The sequence below is a fragment of the Anas platyrhynchos genome, chromosome 2 (genome assembly GCF_047663525.1).
Source record: "Anas platyrhynchos isolate ZD024472 breed Pekin duck chromosome 2, IASCAAS_PekinDuck_T2T, whole genome shotgun sequence".
Taxonomy (NCBI): Eukaryota; Metazoa; Chordata; class Aves; order Anseriformes; family Anatidae; genus Anas; species Anas platyrhynchos.
This window is the reverse complement of record NC_092588.1, coordinates 57139412-57157656: the sequence shown is the minus strand read 5'-3', so window position 1 is coordinate 57157656 and position 18245 is coordinate 57139412. Positions and strand designations below refer to the sequence as shown.

General features: G+C 32.8%; 1 protein-coding gene across 7 annotated transcripts in view; it reads left to right on the top strand.

The window, feature by feature from the left end:
• LOC101793040 (cadherin-19) overlaps positions 1-18245 on the top strand; it is a 108726-nt gene that overhangs the window by 41669 nt on the left and 48812 nt on the right. Inside the window, exons 1-3 of one of the 7 annotated variants that reach the window (XM_013105845.5) lie at positions 3091-3320; positions 12170-12337; positions 14512-14606. The exons of 1 other annotated variant lie outside the window; for it this stretch is intronic. The gene's annotated coding sequence lies outside the window, so the exon portion shown is untranslated. Of the gene's footprint in view, positions 1-3088; positions 3321-12169; positions 12338-14511; positions 14607-14772; positions 14822-18245 lie in introns of those variants that run through there. 5 more of the 7 variants (XM_072034797.1, XM_005026311.6, XM_072034795.1 and 2 more) reach the window with 5 other exon arrangements.

Sequence of the window (18245 nt, the reverse complement as noted above, 5' to 3'; positions counted from 1 at the left end):
GCAAGCAATGGATGTCCCCTGTGGAGCAAGATGTTGTTAAGCTTTTAACACACCTTGGAGGTAAGCTGTGACAACAGCTAAGGTGACAGTGGCTGTTAAAAGCTACCATATTGCTGAGATCCCTCTCTGCAGGAAATACCATCGTCTGTGAGACAAGGAAAGAGCTAACATGGTAATTGTTTATGTCAATATGTGACAGTCAAAATTATTTCCTTTCAATGTTAATATCAAAACAGCCAGCCTGTCATAAACAAGTGCCTAGACAAAGAGAAGTGAAGACTATCACATGAGATTGCTACACTGTGTGTGTGTATGTGTTTTCTTCTCAGATGAGAAGTATTTTCTCGTACTTTGGGGAATTTGATTTCTTATGTGACTTCCTTTTCAAGGTTCAGGCTACACAACCTATTTCTTTTTCCCTTACTGCTGTGCTCTGTGGATACCCCATCAAAGTCCACCATATGCTGGACAATTTGCCTCATCATCTATCTCTTGAGCAAATGCTTCCAAGAAGCTTCTGTTTTGCTTTCCTTCATACTGCTCATTTCTATTGCTTTCAGATGGCACATCTTGCTAATGTTACATCCTGTGAGAGGAGTCAGCATTCTCAGTAAAGCAGCACACCTCGTTTACCATTAACAATGCTTTTATTAATTTCTTTCATCTATTTCTAGTTATTTCTGTCCTGGAGAATGAAACCTCTTCCGCATTCTTATAATTCAAAGTCATAAATGGCAATATATTAATGAATTCCAATTATGCTTCTTCAGTTCCCACAAATCTAAATATAGAATTCTCCTTCACATTTTCCATCCTCTGCCTCAGAAGTTATACCTTACCCTGTACAGAGCTGATGTCAGACTGTGAACTGAAAGTCAAATTCAACAATTCAACCATTTTTACTAAACTGCATCTGTCCTCAAACATTCCTATTAAAAAAGAAAAAAAGTGCAGACATGAAAAAATGATTTTAGATTGTCAGTTTTCTTTTCACTCAAATCCAACATTAAATTTTAGAAGCAGACATCAAGATGTCGTCTAGATAGGTAAAAACATTCCCGAGTTAAGAGCACAAGAAACAAATATGAAAAATTTGTTAGATTGTTTAGATATTTATTTTTGGATATTTAATTTCATAAATAATTAAATAACTATTACTAAGAACAGGGTTTTCAAAGAACCTAGTGCTGTGTAATATTATTTATCATGTTTGATCTAATTTGAGAAAAATAAAAGTAGCTATCTTCAAATTTGTTAAAGCCAGAATTTTTTGCAGATTAGTATGCAAGTTCATAAATTGCAGACTAATTTCTGGTCAGATAAAGGAGCTATATTAATTCGATGGAAGTAGTTAGCAGAAGGTCATCCTCAAAATACTGAGAAATAACTGGCAAATCTCACAAAAAGTCCAGCTGCTCAATTGTGTATACACAATTGTACACAGTACTTTTGTATAGGTTGTAACTCTTTCCAATTGTGTCAGGATGGACATAATGGAAGGACAGTTTTCCTGTGTTCCTTCAAGCCCATTCATTTCAAGTTTTAAGGCCTGCGATATAACAGTGAAGTTTTGTTTGTTTATGTTGTTGTTTATTTCTAACCCAATTGTTTTCTCCTGACATTTAGCCATAAATATAGCAAGCAGTGATTCTGTGCTAGTTGAGGTGCTCCAGCTTACATATCCATCATCCGGCATTGTTCCCTTTGAGGACTATGTTCTGCTTCACTGCTCTTCTATCTCCTGGCAACATGGCCTAGTGGTGTTTTCTCATAATATTACAGATGCTGAAGAATCACATCTCCTGTTCAACAGTATTTTGTGTTCTGGAGAGGAGATTCCTGAATGTTGGAGCAAGACCTGCAGAGATAGTCTGAACTTATTTTCCTTCCTTTTCAGAAAAATTATGTTAAAAAAGATGATAAAAATATGTATGAGAGTTTTTCAATTTCCACATAGGAACAGATGCTAAAACTTTGTAATCTGGGTGAAGAAGCACAAAAAAGGAGAGAGCAGTTTTCTGAGGAAGTCAACATTTTCTAATTCAAGCAGAAAACTTCAAGATAAATAAAATTGCCAACTGAAGGAGCATTTATTCCTGAAGCTACTAATGGAAAAATCTAAAAATGTTTTAAAGGATTTTCTTGTGTATTTGTTGTTGTTGGTGGTGGTGGTTTTTATTTATTTATTTTTATTATTATTATTATTTTTCACTTTTAACATTAGTAGTCTGGCAAAATGTCATGGATGTTTTTTGGTTTTTGTTTGTTTGTTTTTAACTTTTCAGACTTCTCAGGAAGTTTTGTCTTCCATAGTCACTACAGAAGTGTTACTGTAATCTAGAGTTCTGTTTTATTCCCAAAATATCCTCAATTTCTTGTTGAGAACACAAGAAATTTATAAATTGTATATAAATAAATAAACTGTATATAAATAATTGTCCAAATTTTCATAAAATGACTGAAAATAAAAATTAATTATTATGAAATAATTATAATCCAGATACATGAATTTGAAGGTTTTTTTAAATTTTTTTAATGATGAATATATTATTTTTATTATAATTTTCAGCTGGTTAAAAAATACTGTTGTTAGAAAAAAAAAAAAACTTAAAAAATAAAAATTAAAAACTAATTAAAAAACAACTGTGAGAAAAATGAAAGGATTTATTTCATAACTCTTTCAAAATAAATAAGAAAGGACATAAAATTACATCGTTGGCATTTTTTTCCTTTAGTATTAAGATTTTATGATTCTTGAAATTAAATTATTTAAGGGGAAAAAAAAAGCTGAAGGGCAGAAAATGGACTTCAGAAACTCTCTTTTACTAACTTTTTTGACTACTCTAAATTGATTACTTGTTTTCCTGACTAATCTCTAAACAGAAGGCATACCCCTTTCATTTGCAAAATACTCTCACACAAAATGAATTACCTTCCCACCACCTTGGTTACTTGCCAGGGAGTACTTTATTTTTCCACTAGGAAAAAGAAAATCAGCTTGTATTTTGCTTGCTAAAGCCTTCTGCATTTTAATTCTGAACTCTGAATGAACATCAGAGAGGCCTTATGATGTTTTGCACAAAAGTGCCTGTGTTCATAGTTTTACTCAGGGCACCCAAAATAGCACGCAGTAAGCAGTGTCATACTGTGAGTTTTCAAAACTAAAAGCAGGAGTGACTTAAGAGTTAGAGCAGGAAGCTCTAACTCTTAAAGCTTTCCAAGGATCTGTGAAGTAAAAAAGAACTTCTCCTCATTGGATGTTTAATTTGACTTTAACAATACTCATTTCTTCAAACCTAGAAGGCCCTGAAGTTACACGGGTAAGGTCTTTATCTTTTTATTCTTTGCTGTCTTCAAAAATCAAATTCAAAACATTTATCTGGGTGTCTTGAGTGCAAAATCCATGAAAGTTAAAGACAAAAACAGAAGCCACCCAAAACACCCTCTGGACAGGGAAATCAACTTTTGTTGTTTCCTCAGTGTCTGTTGACTAGCTGCTGAAATCTAACTTTCTAAATTGGATTTACCAGATGAAAACATTGTTACGCTTGTCTTGTAACTTGCACATTAAAATTTTCATGCTGGTTATCAAGCTGTTTCTTCAAGATTCCCACCTCTGACAGATTGTTTGTGAATGCTTCATCTACAGTCATTCCAGTGATTGTCATTAAAATGTGCTTAACATTTCTGAAACTAAATCAAGAGGAGTGAAAAGTTTCGTCTTACAGGAATACTGTAATACAGAAAGAAGTGCTTTCTGTCTTGCTTTCCTCTATTCTAGTATAGCAATAAGATTCTCTTACAAAAGCATTATTTGGCCTTAGTTTTACATTGAATTTGCTGTTCTTGCTTCTCTTTATAATCTCAGATCTAAGACATATAAAGCCTTTCAGACCACACACACACACACACACACACAAAGGAATGCCTCTACTTTTATTGGATCTCAAATGAAAAATGACAATTTGTCAATAAAAAAAAACATTTAATTTTCAAAGAGTAATTCAATATATATACTATGAAAATATTTGTATTTAGTTTTTTTTCTGTAAGCCTGCTGTTATGAAGTAAAGCTATAATTTATTATTCCTGTTTAAACTCTTTGATTAGTCTGTATTCAAGACACGTGTATTAAAATATAGCTCAGATATATTTAATAGCTGCCGATTGATTATTAAAATGCTAAGTATCTGTAAATTCATTCATTTTACAGATTATTTTGGTATGAAACTGGTAGGAATTAAACAGCTTTTGGATTATATCATTATTTTTTAATAGATTGTAATTTAAAATAATTTGTGGTTGTAAAAGCATTCTAGATAAACTATTTCTAATTTATAGTAGGATACATTTGCACTAAGGTTTAAAAATTAATCTGTGGATTCCATTTTAAGAGTTATAATGAACATTTCAACTTTTAGCATTTTTCTGTTACAAGTGCTGAACCAAACACTTACATGAAATGGATACTGAGCCGTATCCGGAGTTCAGATTTAATGTTTTTCTAGAGACTAAAAAACACATCACCTTAAGAACTAGAAAATGATGAAAACCTATTCTCACATTCCTTTTTAAGTAAATGGGAGGAAGGAAGAAAAAGGGACTTGCCCAAAAAGTACTATGAGCAAAGTAGATTAATATTGAAGAACAAAATTACAGCTTCGCTATGGAAATCCACATATTTTTAGAGCCCAAATGTTATGATTTTAACATTAATTTAACCTTAATTTAATATGTTGTAATAAAATGTAATATTTTACATGCAGTACTGCTATAATGTAGAATATTTAGAAATTAACTCAATACATGGCCTCCAGGTTTCAGAATACTTTACAATTACTAACCTGAACCTAATATCAGACAATACTAGTACATTTTGGTATTGAAATTATATAGTAGTATGTAGTTTACTATACAGGCAAATTTTTCATGATGCCCATGTTTTAGGTTACATATTGTTACCACTACATTTCATTTTAGTTGCTTTCATACTTTATAACTTTTTGGGATGAAACTTTTATTGTGTAGTTGTTGCATCATATTGACTTTAAATACTCTCATAAATTTATTGTTCAGCTTTAATCAGAAAGATTTGGCTACATCTTAGAATCAGTGTAATTACAAACTGCTAGTTTTCCCAATAGAGTTGTCAATACAAGTAATATTGAACTTAAGTATTAGTTCTGTTGTAGGTAGAAAATGTTGTTCTTGTTATATTTATATTGCAAGTCATAGAAAGTCTTGATTTCTACTACAGGCAGAAAAAAAAAAATAATAATAATAAAAAAAAGTTCCACCACTGTCTCTTAAATTTCAGTCTATTTCAACTATATTCTTAAGCCCTTCTGAGTGCACATGATGCTAAGCAGAAGGTATAATAAAATATTTTCCTTATCTATCCCTTCAAGCTATTTACCCCAGCAAAATACTTGTTTCTGAAGATAAATGAATGGAGAGGCCAAAGAGCACATACCACGGCCAGCTATCCAGGCCAGAATGACCCTGGTTATTATGGAGTTTTCATTTTGGGCCCGGCTAAGCAGAAAAGGTAGATATCCATTACAGAGGAAGTTAATGAGGATGGAGCAGTGACAACAAGACCGTGTGGGACAGAGCTGGGAACATAATTGTGCTTTGGGTACACAGATCCCGGCCTCTTCTCTGCAGTGGCTTTGCCTGTAGCATAAAAGGATTTGCAATTGCTGGTGCTACCAAGCTATCAAGCAAAAACTGCTAATGATATTTAGCACATTATTTCCAGGCTTACCAACAGGGACACAGACATGGTGAAGACCTTGTAAATGGAAGGTGATATTAAGTTAGAATCCCTCACTCTCAGGCCACTGATAGAGTTGTTCTGTCAAATTCCTTTTGAGAGGATGAAATTAGAGACATTCAAATACGCAACAATACTTTTTTCTTTTTTTTTGGGGGGGAGGAAGAAAAAATATCAAATTCTCCATACAAGGCTGTCTTTGTGTCTGCAAATATAATACTGCAACTTAAAAACAAACAAACAAACAAAAAATAAAAACAATAATGCCTGAATTAAGATTTCAAAGACTATCTTAATCAAAGACTCTGAAGTTTATATATTCTGATGTAATTTAAAATTTATTTATTTATTTGTTTATCATTATTGACATTTTTTCAACTGTGGCAAAAGTGGCAAAACTGATAACTAAACATCAGGGAAAGTGTGAGCTGTCACTTAACATTTTCCTGTTTTACTTTTACATGGAATTATGACAGACTGGAAACCCAATCCTACTATAATAAATTATAAAATGTAATTAGCAAAGAAATAACTATATTCAATATGACTGATCACTGCCTTGATGTATTTATTCTGATTTAAATCTAGCCAAGATAAAATCTCTCTGCAAAATAGACAGTTTTTCCGTGTTTTACAAATCTTAAAGGAACTTATATATTATATAGGTAAATAAGATAGCAATTTAAAGTTCTTAAAGTTTTATTTTGCTTGGCAATGTTATGCTTAAAAGAACTTTACTACTATATTAAACAATATCATATTAAATGCTTTTATGAATAAGTATTAAAATGTCCTGCTCTCATTCTCATGCAGCATAGTATAAAGAGTACACATGGCTATTCATTGCTGGTGTTCTCATAGTATAGCCAACTTAATGACTTCCTCTAAAATACAAAGACTGAAAAATATAAAAGGGATTTAAAGAGACAATGCTTGGCAAATGGAAAAGAAACTGTGGTTACTTACTGTTTTCTTCACAGGGAACATTTTCAGAATGATGAATAGGATTTTTAGGACATGATAGAACAGTTTACACAGCAATATGAATTATGACGCCTTTCAGAAGTGGTCAGAAAAACCAACAAACAAACAAAAAATATTATAAAAACACACAGGAGGTATTAATTCTTTGTTGTCTTTTAAGAATTTTAAATTGCTATATAAGTTCTAGATCTCAGAAACAAAGTATATCAGGAAATGGGACAAAGAGCAGACAGGTTTCACTGGATATGGTCACCACAAGTGAACAGCGTTCACTTAGGAGTTTTATCTATGGTGATTAAACATGAGAGTCAAAAAAAGAAAAAGAAGTGAATCTCTGCTAAATCATTATTTTGTGTTTTCTAAATGACTGGGAGCACTCTAAAAATGTCAAGAAAACTGCCAACAAACTTCATAAACAGAGCAGAGAAAGTCATAGTGCAGAAACATGTAAGGCTTTATATAATCCACAATACTCTAAATATTCTCTGCATATTTTATGGAAATGAAAACAGTCATACAAGCATTCATACAAGTGCTATGTATTATGTGTTGCCATGAGGAGTATGAATATGCAGTTTGCTACAGAAGCTCCCTAGCATCCTTACTCATTAACATTACAGACAAGGAGCAGTCCTGTTATCTTCGGACTGTTATCCATGATATTTGGGAGGATCTGAAATGGCATTTTTTCTCCAAATGGTGCACGTTGCTTCTCTCTTTCATCCGTACAAGAAGAATATTAAAAGAGACTATTTTCTCCCAGAGTCCATCATCATTGCAAAAATTATTTTTATTCAAGCCTTGGTGGTAAAATTGCCTTTTTCTAACACACAGAATTACAACAGAGTAACTCCAAATTAAAGCAGAATTAAGTTAGTTGAGGAAGACTAGCAAAAAGGAAATGGAAAGGATTACAATTACATTTAATGGAATTTGGCTTATTATTATTGTTTTTTAAACAGTCACATACCTGTTTATTTAAAATTAACTTGGGTCTCTTTCTCACTTAAACGGGTAGCACAACAATCTCAGTGGCAACAAAGTTACTTTTAAAAAGCATCACAAGAAATTAATGTTTTAATCCATATAACTAGAAAATGAGAGATTTCCCTGTTGAATGTTGAAAGACAAGTTGTTTTCCACAGTTGTTTTGACAATCTTAGGTAGCGTTAGCCAATAGGATGTCTTTTAAGCTTGTGAAAATTGGTATCTTTTCCCTGCAGTATTATAAGCAACAGAAGTACATAAGTGCCTGCAGTTCTCCTTTGGTCAATGGAGATAATGGAGATAGCAACTTATGCTTTTAACGTTGCTGTTACTATTATTATAATTATTCTCATGCAGGTTTTTTTTTTTGTTTGTTTGTTTGTTTGTTTGTTTTTTGTTTTTTTGTTTTTTTGTTTTTTTTTTTGCTGTTTTGTTTTGTTTTGTTTTGTTTTAAAGCAGAGAGGGTTTTCCAAAGCTATTAGCTGCCCTACTCACTGCTCAATGTCCGTGGCATTTGGGGCAGAGCCACAGCCCTGGTATAAGGCAGCTGGTAGCATTGTTGCTGAAAGAGGCATACTGCAGTTACCAACTGTGCTCGCAACACCTTACCCAGCTTCCTGCAGAAAATTGGAGGGAAGGGGTGAAGGGAGAGAAGGATGTGTGCCAGCATGGTGCTGAATAAAACTCCCGTCTTTGCCAGTGAATTGGAAGGCAGTGCTAGTTTCAGTTACTGTCCTGCTCATCTTCCAGTGACTGATCTCTCACTCTGTCTTTCTCCACGAGATGCAGATAGCTGCCAGGGAAGATTAAGGGCATTGCTAGTGCTCTTTTTTATGTATCTCTGTGATATATACTGTCTGGGCCAAAATTTACCCTTAGCAGTAATTCCCAGTGGTAGATGAGCCAGAATGATTTATGTTACTTTATATCCCTTGATGTACCTCTGGAAAATAAAAAGATGTTTCCAGACAAATTAATATGACAACCAGACTTACATAACAAAAAAGTAGTAAGTGTATTGGTTTTCCCCTAACATCAAATTTAACATATAAATTGAATTGGTTTCAAATGCCAGATCATTAGATAGCTAGCGTACAAAGCTATTTTCGTAAAAGACTGACCCATGAAAAATATAAATAGTGTTTGGAAATGTCACATAGAGATAAACTGTGCTGATTGCTCAGCTTTTCATATGCGTGTTTTCAGGACTGTGCAAATGTTATAAAATTAGACTCATTTTCTGGTGCCTTACATGTAATATTATTCTACTCAGCTCTTTAACTTGGCTATTTTTTTAAGTCTTATGAAAAGATATCTTCCCATTTAATGATTACAGGAAAATAGAACCTAGACTCAAAGACTGCCATGGTTTAAGATCAATTTCAGCTTCAGTGTGGAGATTGAATGGTTTCAGATATCCAAACATTTTAATCACAGCTACGTGTATATGTAATTCTTATGAGCCACACAACTCCTCTGTCCTATGATCTGAGGGATGACACCATCATTGTAGATCAGCACAGATATCTCCACCATGTTGTGCACAGCCCAGGATGGGGCCATGGGGGTCTCTGGTGTCTTCTTGGTTCCCTCCTGGGGTCTTCCCACAGGTACCCAGGTAGTTCTCCCTACACATACCCCTGTGGTCCCCCCATATATCTGGGTTCCCTCCTACATGTACCCATGAGTTTTCTCTCTAAGTGATCCAAACCACATCAATTACTGGTTTCACAGACATTATCCAACTGTGATTGTCCATTTGAATCCTCTCAGCACACCACACCACACCAGCCTGTAGCCGTACCTCTCTGGATGATTGCACCCAATGTTTCACTGTTGTAGTAACTAGTTTTCACTCCAGCATGGTGGGTCCAACTGGGGCTCACATTCTCACACAGCTGTCATGTATAGGTTAGGTTATAGCTGTCACATATAGCTGTCACATATAGGATAGGTTACAAATATCTTAATGTATATGTCATTAGGAGAGGCTAACACAGGATGGTACTGCAAATTATCTGAAATGGGAGCAAGAGCCCCCTCAGGTTCGAGGCCAGATCCTGAGCTATTCTCTCTTTATGAGCAGAGCTAGATAGTTCTTCTACATCCAAACAGCCCGGATGAATAACTGTCTGATTTTGGCAATGCATCATTAACAAAACATAACAGCAACAAAATAATTCTTATTATACTAAGTCTTTAAAACCACACCCAATAGATAACAGATAATAGATGCCATTTCCTGAAAATGAGAAAATATTTCTGAAAAAAAAAAAGAGAAATTCAAAAGCAATAATTTACCCTGAAATATAAGCTATATATTTGTTGCATACAAATATATTGGGTTTGTTGCATACATGAAGCTTTCAGGAAAACTCTGAAATTCATAATCACACTTTCAGATATATCATAAAAATTGGAAACAAATAATTCAAAGATGTGAATAACTGGTAAGTTGTCATAAACATACAATTTTACTTTTCTGTACATTTTTTTCCTGTGGTCTTAATTAATTATTATTATTAATTTTTAAATATAGCTTTTCCAAAACGATAGCAGATTTTGAAGTGGAGGAATACTGCTTAAGTCTAAGCTACTATAATGCGATTTTATTTCAAATGTAAACAAGGCAGCACAGCACAAAACATTACATCATAAAAATAACACTATTTTGGAGCACTACTAATCATAAAAGTGAGACTAAAAGATATACAATTTCAATAGGCTATCTGAAATTAAACTCTGTTAGAACAATTTATTTTATCTATTTATTTATTTTTCAGACAGCAACATTAGATTTGTAGTAATTTGTAATTTTTGTGTGTGGGACTATTTTTTAACTGTTTTTCTGCTGCAGGAATGGTTACTGTAGCTAAACCAGGCAAGTGAGATGAGCCTAGATGTTCATGTATTGGAACCTATGGAAGAATGATTTGATTGTCAGTAAGACTGAAATTGTATCAACCTGCAAGGCATGAAAAGATGTGAGAGTTTTAAAATACATGTGGCAAAATCATATAGAATCATAAGTGAGGAAATACAGAAAACTAAGCTTTGCTTTTTTTTGCTTTGATTTTTTTTTCTAAATATCCAAAAGTAACATATTTATTTTATTTCTACACTATGAAATTTATTAGAATTCATGATGTACTTATTATATGGTATGATAACTTAGTATTATGACATGATAATCTTATTCATCATAAATCATACTATTACATCAGAAAAACATTCTACATTCTGATATTTTGATAATTGGCTGTGATAAGGTAAGGTTTCAAAATACATAGTTTTCCTGAATATATATATATATATATATTATATATATATATATTTTATATATATATATATATATATATATATATATATATATACACACACATATTATATATGTATATATATAATATATAATATATAATATAATGGAAAACATTAAGAAATGTTCACTCCTTTGGGTAATATCACTCCTCTTGTCCAGTCCAGAGACAATTTTTTTCTAAACAGTGCTTATTTTATATTACAAAGTAATTTGTTTCAAGATAATAAATAGCGTATTTTATAAGAATTTCATACAGTATTTCAGTAGTTCATGTGACCTATTAGTACATATTTAATAGATATTTTATTATCTTAGGTTAATTATCATGCTCCATTCCAGACAGAAATAAGTTGATTTAGACTTCGTACTTAGTTGTCTTTCTTACAGTGCAATAAAACACCACTGCCTTTCTCTTTCCATTGACTACCGAGGGAGCATTTTAAGCCAGATCTTTCAGGTGCCTAAATTAATAAATCATACCCTTAGAAAACATGGGAGCCTCAGGCCTTGTACATGTATTGTTAAAAATAAAAACACTATCTGTGCCTTAAACAATAATTATTCACAGGCATATAAATAAAATAAGTAAATACTTAGGTTATTAAATAGCCTGTAATGTCCATGTCCACAATAAACACTGTCATCTTTCATCTTCTAGTAACAATTTTTCAATAAAAATGGGCTTTATTCCATATTATGGTTTGTTCTTTTGGTAATAGCGTTAATTTTTCCACCTTATTTAGCAGTCGTATTTAGTAAGCACTGATTTTAAGAGCAGAATTAGTTCACACAAATATTATTAATGAAAACAATGTCATGCAGTAGTAAAACATTTACAAGCTAAAAAAATATAAAAGTAAAATGAAACATTTTGGACATCATAGCTTTGGTCAGGGCTCTGATATGCTTTGCCAAAGTGACAGCAGATACCTGTGGGGAAGCACTGGATGTTTTTTACTCAGCAGAAACTGTGAATAAGTTTGATTTAACTGAGGCAGAGAGGCTGCAAATTGATTTCTTGATTCATTTAGGACACAGTCAGAGGTAGCATATAGAAAACCCTAGAGAGAAGAGGACAGCATTATTGTTTCCTTCCTTAATAGGTGTAAAAGGTTGGAACACTGTCAAGTGCTGGCAAGTTCATCTCTATAAAAGACAATGTAAGGTATTTGCCTGTCAGACACATTGATTTCTTGATGCAAGGGAGAACCACTGGTGACAACCTCAACAGCTTCTGATGGCTTGTTGCCTCCTGCAGCTGGACAAAGAAGGTAAGTGGGGGATGCTGAGCCAACCCAGCCCTGCTGCCATTCACACCACCAAGCTCAGGCATGCAGGCTGCTGCTACATTGATAGCAAATTGCAGCACGTTTATTCATCACAGTCTGCTCTGTCTTCCCTTGTATTGCTTCGTTAAGTTAACAGTTAAATATTGATTAAAAATTAGTTCATAATTACTTAAAAAACAATTAAAAAATAAAATGTAAAGTTGTATGTCCTCCCATTAAAGAAAACAAATAAGCTTCTTCAAGTTTTGAAAAACTAAGAAACTACACTATTTAGTTCTACATGCAGAAAATTCCCAACATTTTTATTTTCAAATTAATTATTAAAAACAATAATTATCAAAACAATGATATAATAAAATTAATAACATAATAATTATTATTAATGAAATACTGCAATAATATATAATAATGATAAAATGTAATAATATAATAAAATAATAATTATTAAAAAAACACAAGTCAGTAAAGGATTCAGCACTGAAGTCATGATGTCTTAAAGACCTTTTGAGAGCATACCGTAACAGTAGCTGCTTTGGATTTTCAGGACTTTACTATTAGGCAGCTAGCTATTTATATATATCTGTATATATCTGTATATATCTTTAGCGAGGTGGGGATTGGTCTATTCTCCCACGTGCCTGGTGATAGGATGAGGAGGAATGGGCTAAAGTTGTGCCAAGTGAGATTTAGGTTGGATATTAGGAAAAACTTCTTTACCAAAAGGTTTGTTAGGCATTGGAATGGGCTGCCCAGAGAAGTGGTTGAGTCTCCATCCCCGGAGGTCTTTAAAAGACATTCAGATGTGATATGGTTTAGTGGCGGACTTGTTAATGTTAGGTGAGAGGTTGGATCTTGGAGGTCTCTTCCAACCTAGATGATTCTGTGATTCTGTATTTTTTTTCATAAAGATATGTATAAATAGTATATACTGCTATTTTATTTAAAGACTATATTTTGTATAAAGGTTACATAATTTGAGGCCATTGTTCATTAACACCACATGTAAACTCCTGAATTTGAAAACATAACTTGGGGTGGTTTTTATCAGAAGGCATTATCTTGAAATACATTTTTTTCTTCTGTTCTTTTCCTTCCCCAGCTGTATAGTCAGAAACCAAACCTTGTTCCATTGGCTATTCTCTGAGTGATCTAAAGAAGGATGAACATTTGGGTTTAGGTGTAGTGAGGTTAGAAGTAGTTCATAAGAACTACTTATATTGCATTAAGATGCTCAATAAACTGAACACTATACATGAAAAAGTCCTGTGACCTGAAAAGATTTGAGTTTAGCCTTGAAAAGAAACAATAACATCTTTACTAAAGAGATAAAGCTATAAACATGTTGAAAGCATCCCAGTCACTCTCCAATCAGGCAGTTCCTCCCTTCAGACTTTCTCCTGTATTGTATTGGCACAAGTACTAAATAATCTGGGAATTTAATAGTATTATTATTATTGTTATTATTGTTATTTAAGTTTGTTTAATTTATAGCATATAAATTCTTAGTTCATAGGTACAAACAAAATGAGGGGTAACCAGTTAAAAGTGGCAGATAATACAAGAGAAGGAAAAAGCAGCTTAAAGTTGTGGTACTATTTAAAAAACATGCTAAATTAGTTTTAGAAGAATTGCAAAAGAACAAGGTGGGTGTAAAAGGAGACTGCTTAGAATTTATTTACCATTTAGTACAAAAAAAGATTTATTTTTTTTTTTAATCTAAAACAATATTAGAGTAATAGCTGGTGGAGAAAGTGATCTTCAATGTGAAGTACTTTAATTGCAGATGAATTATGTGGCCTGTATACTGATTTGGTTGTTGTTCCCAGAGAGATGACATTGTAAATCCAAATAGATTGAATTGCGAAAATCCTAATAATAGGTCATATTTTGTTTTAAGATTGCCTTTGCACAGAGTCTGCTTGGACTCTATTTGGTTCTTGCTGCATATAGTTCAGCATCCAGTTTGATATTGATATTTGGGGAAAAAAAAAATAGTGGTATGATGTGTAGTTTAATATCCCCTATTCTGTTGATATAAACTAATATGAACTAACTGTTTTTCTTTTTTTTTTTTTTTTTCTATATTTTTCTATATTTTTTTCTATTTCTATTTTATTTTTCTTTTTTTTTTTTTTTTTTTTTTTTTTTTTCAACAGAAAAAGATATCCCTTTGTGGCATTTCAGATAATTCAATCAGTTTGGAATAACTTAACTTTGAAACAGTTCAGAGTTCTTCAACCATTTTCTCAAGGTAAAATATTTTTCCCAAGCTAATTACAATTTTAAGTAACAGTACTATTCTATTTGTTTTAAATATTCTGTGTGTATTTTGGAAAACTTGGTTGATATCATGTACAGAAAATGGCAAATATCTTGAAAGGCAAGTTTAGAAGATATAAAATCTTTCATTTGTTCTCTCAAAGAGGCATGTTACCTCTTTGGAGAGTATCATTTCCTTTGGAGAATGTGGGTGAATGTTTTACTGTTGTTTTATCTGTCTTGGTATTGTTTTTTTTTTTTTTTTTTTTTTCTTAATCAATGAGTAAAGTTAACGCATTAGATATATTAGTATCTCTACAAACACTAAGAAATCTTAAAACTTTTATTTACCTCTTAGGAAAATTATACATTCTATCTCCTTCTCCTTCTCCTTCTCCTTCTCCTTCTCCTTCTCCTTCTCCTTCTCCTTCTCCTTCTCCTTCTCCTTCTCCTTCTCCTTCTCCTTCTCCTTCTCCTTCTCCTTCTCCTTCTCTTCTCCTTCTCCTTCTCCTTCTCCTTCTTCTATTGCTATAGTAGCGCTCTTTCATGGAGAACAGCTCTGGCCCCCTCCGAGAGAGCAGAATTTTTTTGACATGCTAACGATTTCATAACACTGCGCTAATATGTTGCCCTTATTTTTACTCCTTAGTTACCACACAGCTAGCAGGATGAAATAGTACAAAAATATAATCTGCATTAGCACCAAGGTTTTGGTCATATTTCAGTTAAGAGTGAGAAGGCCATGAAAGTAAATTTAAGCAAAATGAGAAAAAAAATGCACAGAATTTACCTTTCTGGCTGAGAGTTGTTGGTAATAACAAGAAAAAAACAAGAAAAAAAAAAATGTTCCTGGGATTTGGGCATTGATTTTCAGAGTCATCTTTTAAATGTAAGCCTCCAGATGCTAGACACTTTTATTAAAATCAGCTCTTACTGTTGAAAGCTTAATAGGCTTAATACAAAGTTCATATGCACTTTAACAACCTTTGAGAAAAACAAAACAAAACATATAAACTAGGTTTATATCAGAAGTCCTCAATTACAGGACATCATCTAATAAAAGCACTTTCCAGATGAGATATCTAAGGAGTCAAAATGTGCTGTACAATAGAGTAGGATGGAGAAGGGACATGAGAAGGAATATGTTATTAAGTCAGTAGCCTATGCAGCTTACAGCTCCTGAGAACTTCATGGAAAAATTAAAAATTGTCCCCCAAAAAAGCACTCTCATACAAAAAGCGCTCACACACACACAAACAAACAAACAAACAAAAACCAAACCAAACCAAACTAAAACAAAAAAAGAACAATATAAAACAAATGAAGTCTAATAGGGTGATAAGCAGTAGAATTCCATTGAGGGAGAAATATAGGTGACAGTCTGCTCTTTGAATTAAATGCACAGAAAAAACTTTCAGGTTCAACATCCTGCTGAAAGCTGTCACTAGAATTAAAGTGTAAGAAAAGAATGAAATAAAGCAACATAAAGTAAAATAAGGCTGTAGTGGCAATTCCCACCTGGGTTGTACTTTTCACAGTTACAGGATTAAAATGAATAACTAATATCCCCAGGAATCTTATGAAAAATAGCTACAGAATTCAGAGACAATAAAATAACCCTGCAATTGCTCTCAGAGTTGGTGTGTGATTTCAGTTTAGTTCAAAGTAACAGTTTTTCATTCTTGAAATCCATCTTGATACCACCAAGTACCACTGGTGACCATGTTACCTTCTTGTTTTTAATACAAGAGAACACAGTGCACCTAAATAAACCACATTGCCCATGACATAATTATGTGATTCAGAAAACATTTTTCAAGAGAAATTTCAAGAGAAATTTCAGTCTTGCTCTTTCACTTTTGTTACCTGAGCAGTGTCCCTGAATCTGTGGATTAGGAACAATGAAAATTGACTCCAGGTAAGTCATTCTCATCCGGCTGCAAAATTCAAAATGAACTGTTACTGTAAATCTACACTGTTTTACAGCTCCGTTTTGGAGACTTCTTCAAAATAAACAGTTAATAAATTAATAATAATATAATTAATAGCCTCTCTTAACATAGAAAGCACTACTGTTATCATATCCCAGTTTCTTGTTCTTTTTCATTCCCCTTGACTTTTTGATTGACTAACTATCTAGCATAAAACTATTTTTGAGAGAGCATTGGGCAGTCAAAGCCCATTTTTCACTATTAAGGAACTGACACCTATTTATTAAATATATATATAATCCATTAACATTGGGCTTTATAGACATACATAATTTATAACCATTACTGTCTGCAGGATATGAGTTCTGGCTTATATAAACTAATGAATTAAGTCTTTGTCCACTCAGTTACTATGGCAATGTTATGGACTTTCCAGCTTCAGCTGGCTTGTAATGAATTAAACAGTTAGCAACTCTGACAGAATCCTGAAATACAGGAAATTATGTGGATGAAACCAGATTTAAAGGAGGCCGGTATCCATACAAACATATTTTAGTGAGAACTTAATTTGGGGAAATTTTAAATAATCTGATATAGTGAATTATGGCATCTTTCAGGGCTCATGCATATGCATGTGTTTATATGCATTGAAGTTATTTACTCATCTACATAGGAGTAAGAGAATGCTCTCAAGCCTGAGAAAAGCTACATGAGGACAGGAAATATCTAGAAAGAACGCATGCTAGTCTCCAGGTCTAAGGCTAAGAGATGTCTTGAAAAATATTTTTTCAGTTCAATGGACTTGAAGTGCTTCTTTGCTACCAACTGGTAGCAAATTGCTTCCCCCCCCACCACCACAAGGGGATGAACCTTGAAAGAAGTCTTATGCATGATTTTCACAAAACAAACAAACAATACAAAAAAAAAAAAAAAAAAAAAAAAAAAAAAGACTATCTCCATGAAGCAGAAATCATGGATATTTAACTGCTTCTTACAACTTGGCCTCAGCATGTTAACCTCATGGGCATCACAGAAAGTTCACACAGATCATTATGTGCTAAATAGAAATGCACAGAAAGTTATGTAATCAAAAGCAAACAACAGACAGAACCTTACAAATTTAAAGTAGCATTAAGATGTTTCAGAGAATTTTTAACTTGGTTTTAAATATTTTTAAAATATTTTCAGTCAATTAATTTGTGTAACTGCCACATTTGAAAATTTCATTTTACCCCACATGAAAGTTTTTGCCTGTCTCCAAAAAAAAAAAAGATATTTGATTCGTAATGTTAATAATGTTACTCATATTTATTCTCCCATCCTGAGATTTTCTTAAAATATTACTTCTAAGAAAACACACCCATTTTTCTCACAAACATACTAATTAAGAGATGGGAAATAGGATCCATGTTTATTTTTCCTGATTTTTTCCACGAGTTGCTAGCTGAAGTTGCCATGAAATATAAAAGTTACCAATATAAATAGTCATAAAACTGACAGAAATTCTTATGACAGAAATAGTCCTGATCATATTTTGCCTGCTGAACACTAGAAGTTTCTAATTTTGACAGGCATATCTCCCATGTCAAACAGTGATTATTACATAGTTGATTCTATTTTAGAAAAAATATACATATCAGAAAGAAAAAAGTTACAGAAGAAATTAAAAATCTGTTATAAAATGTCAGCCTTAGCCATAA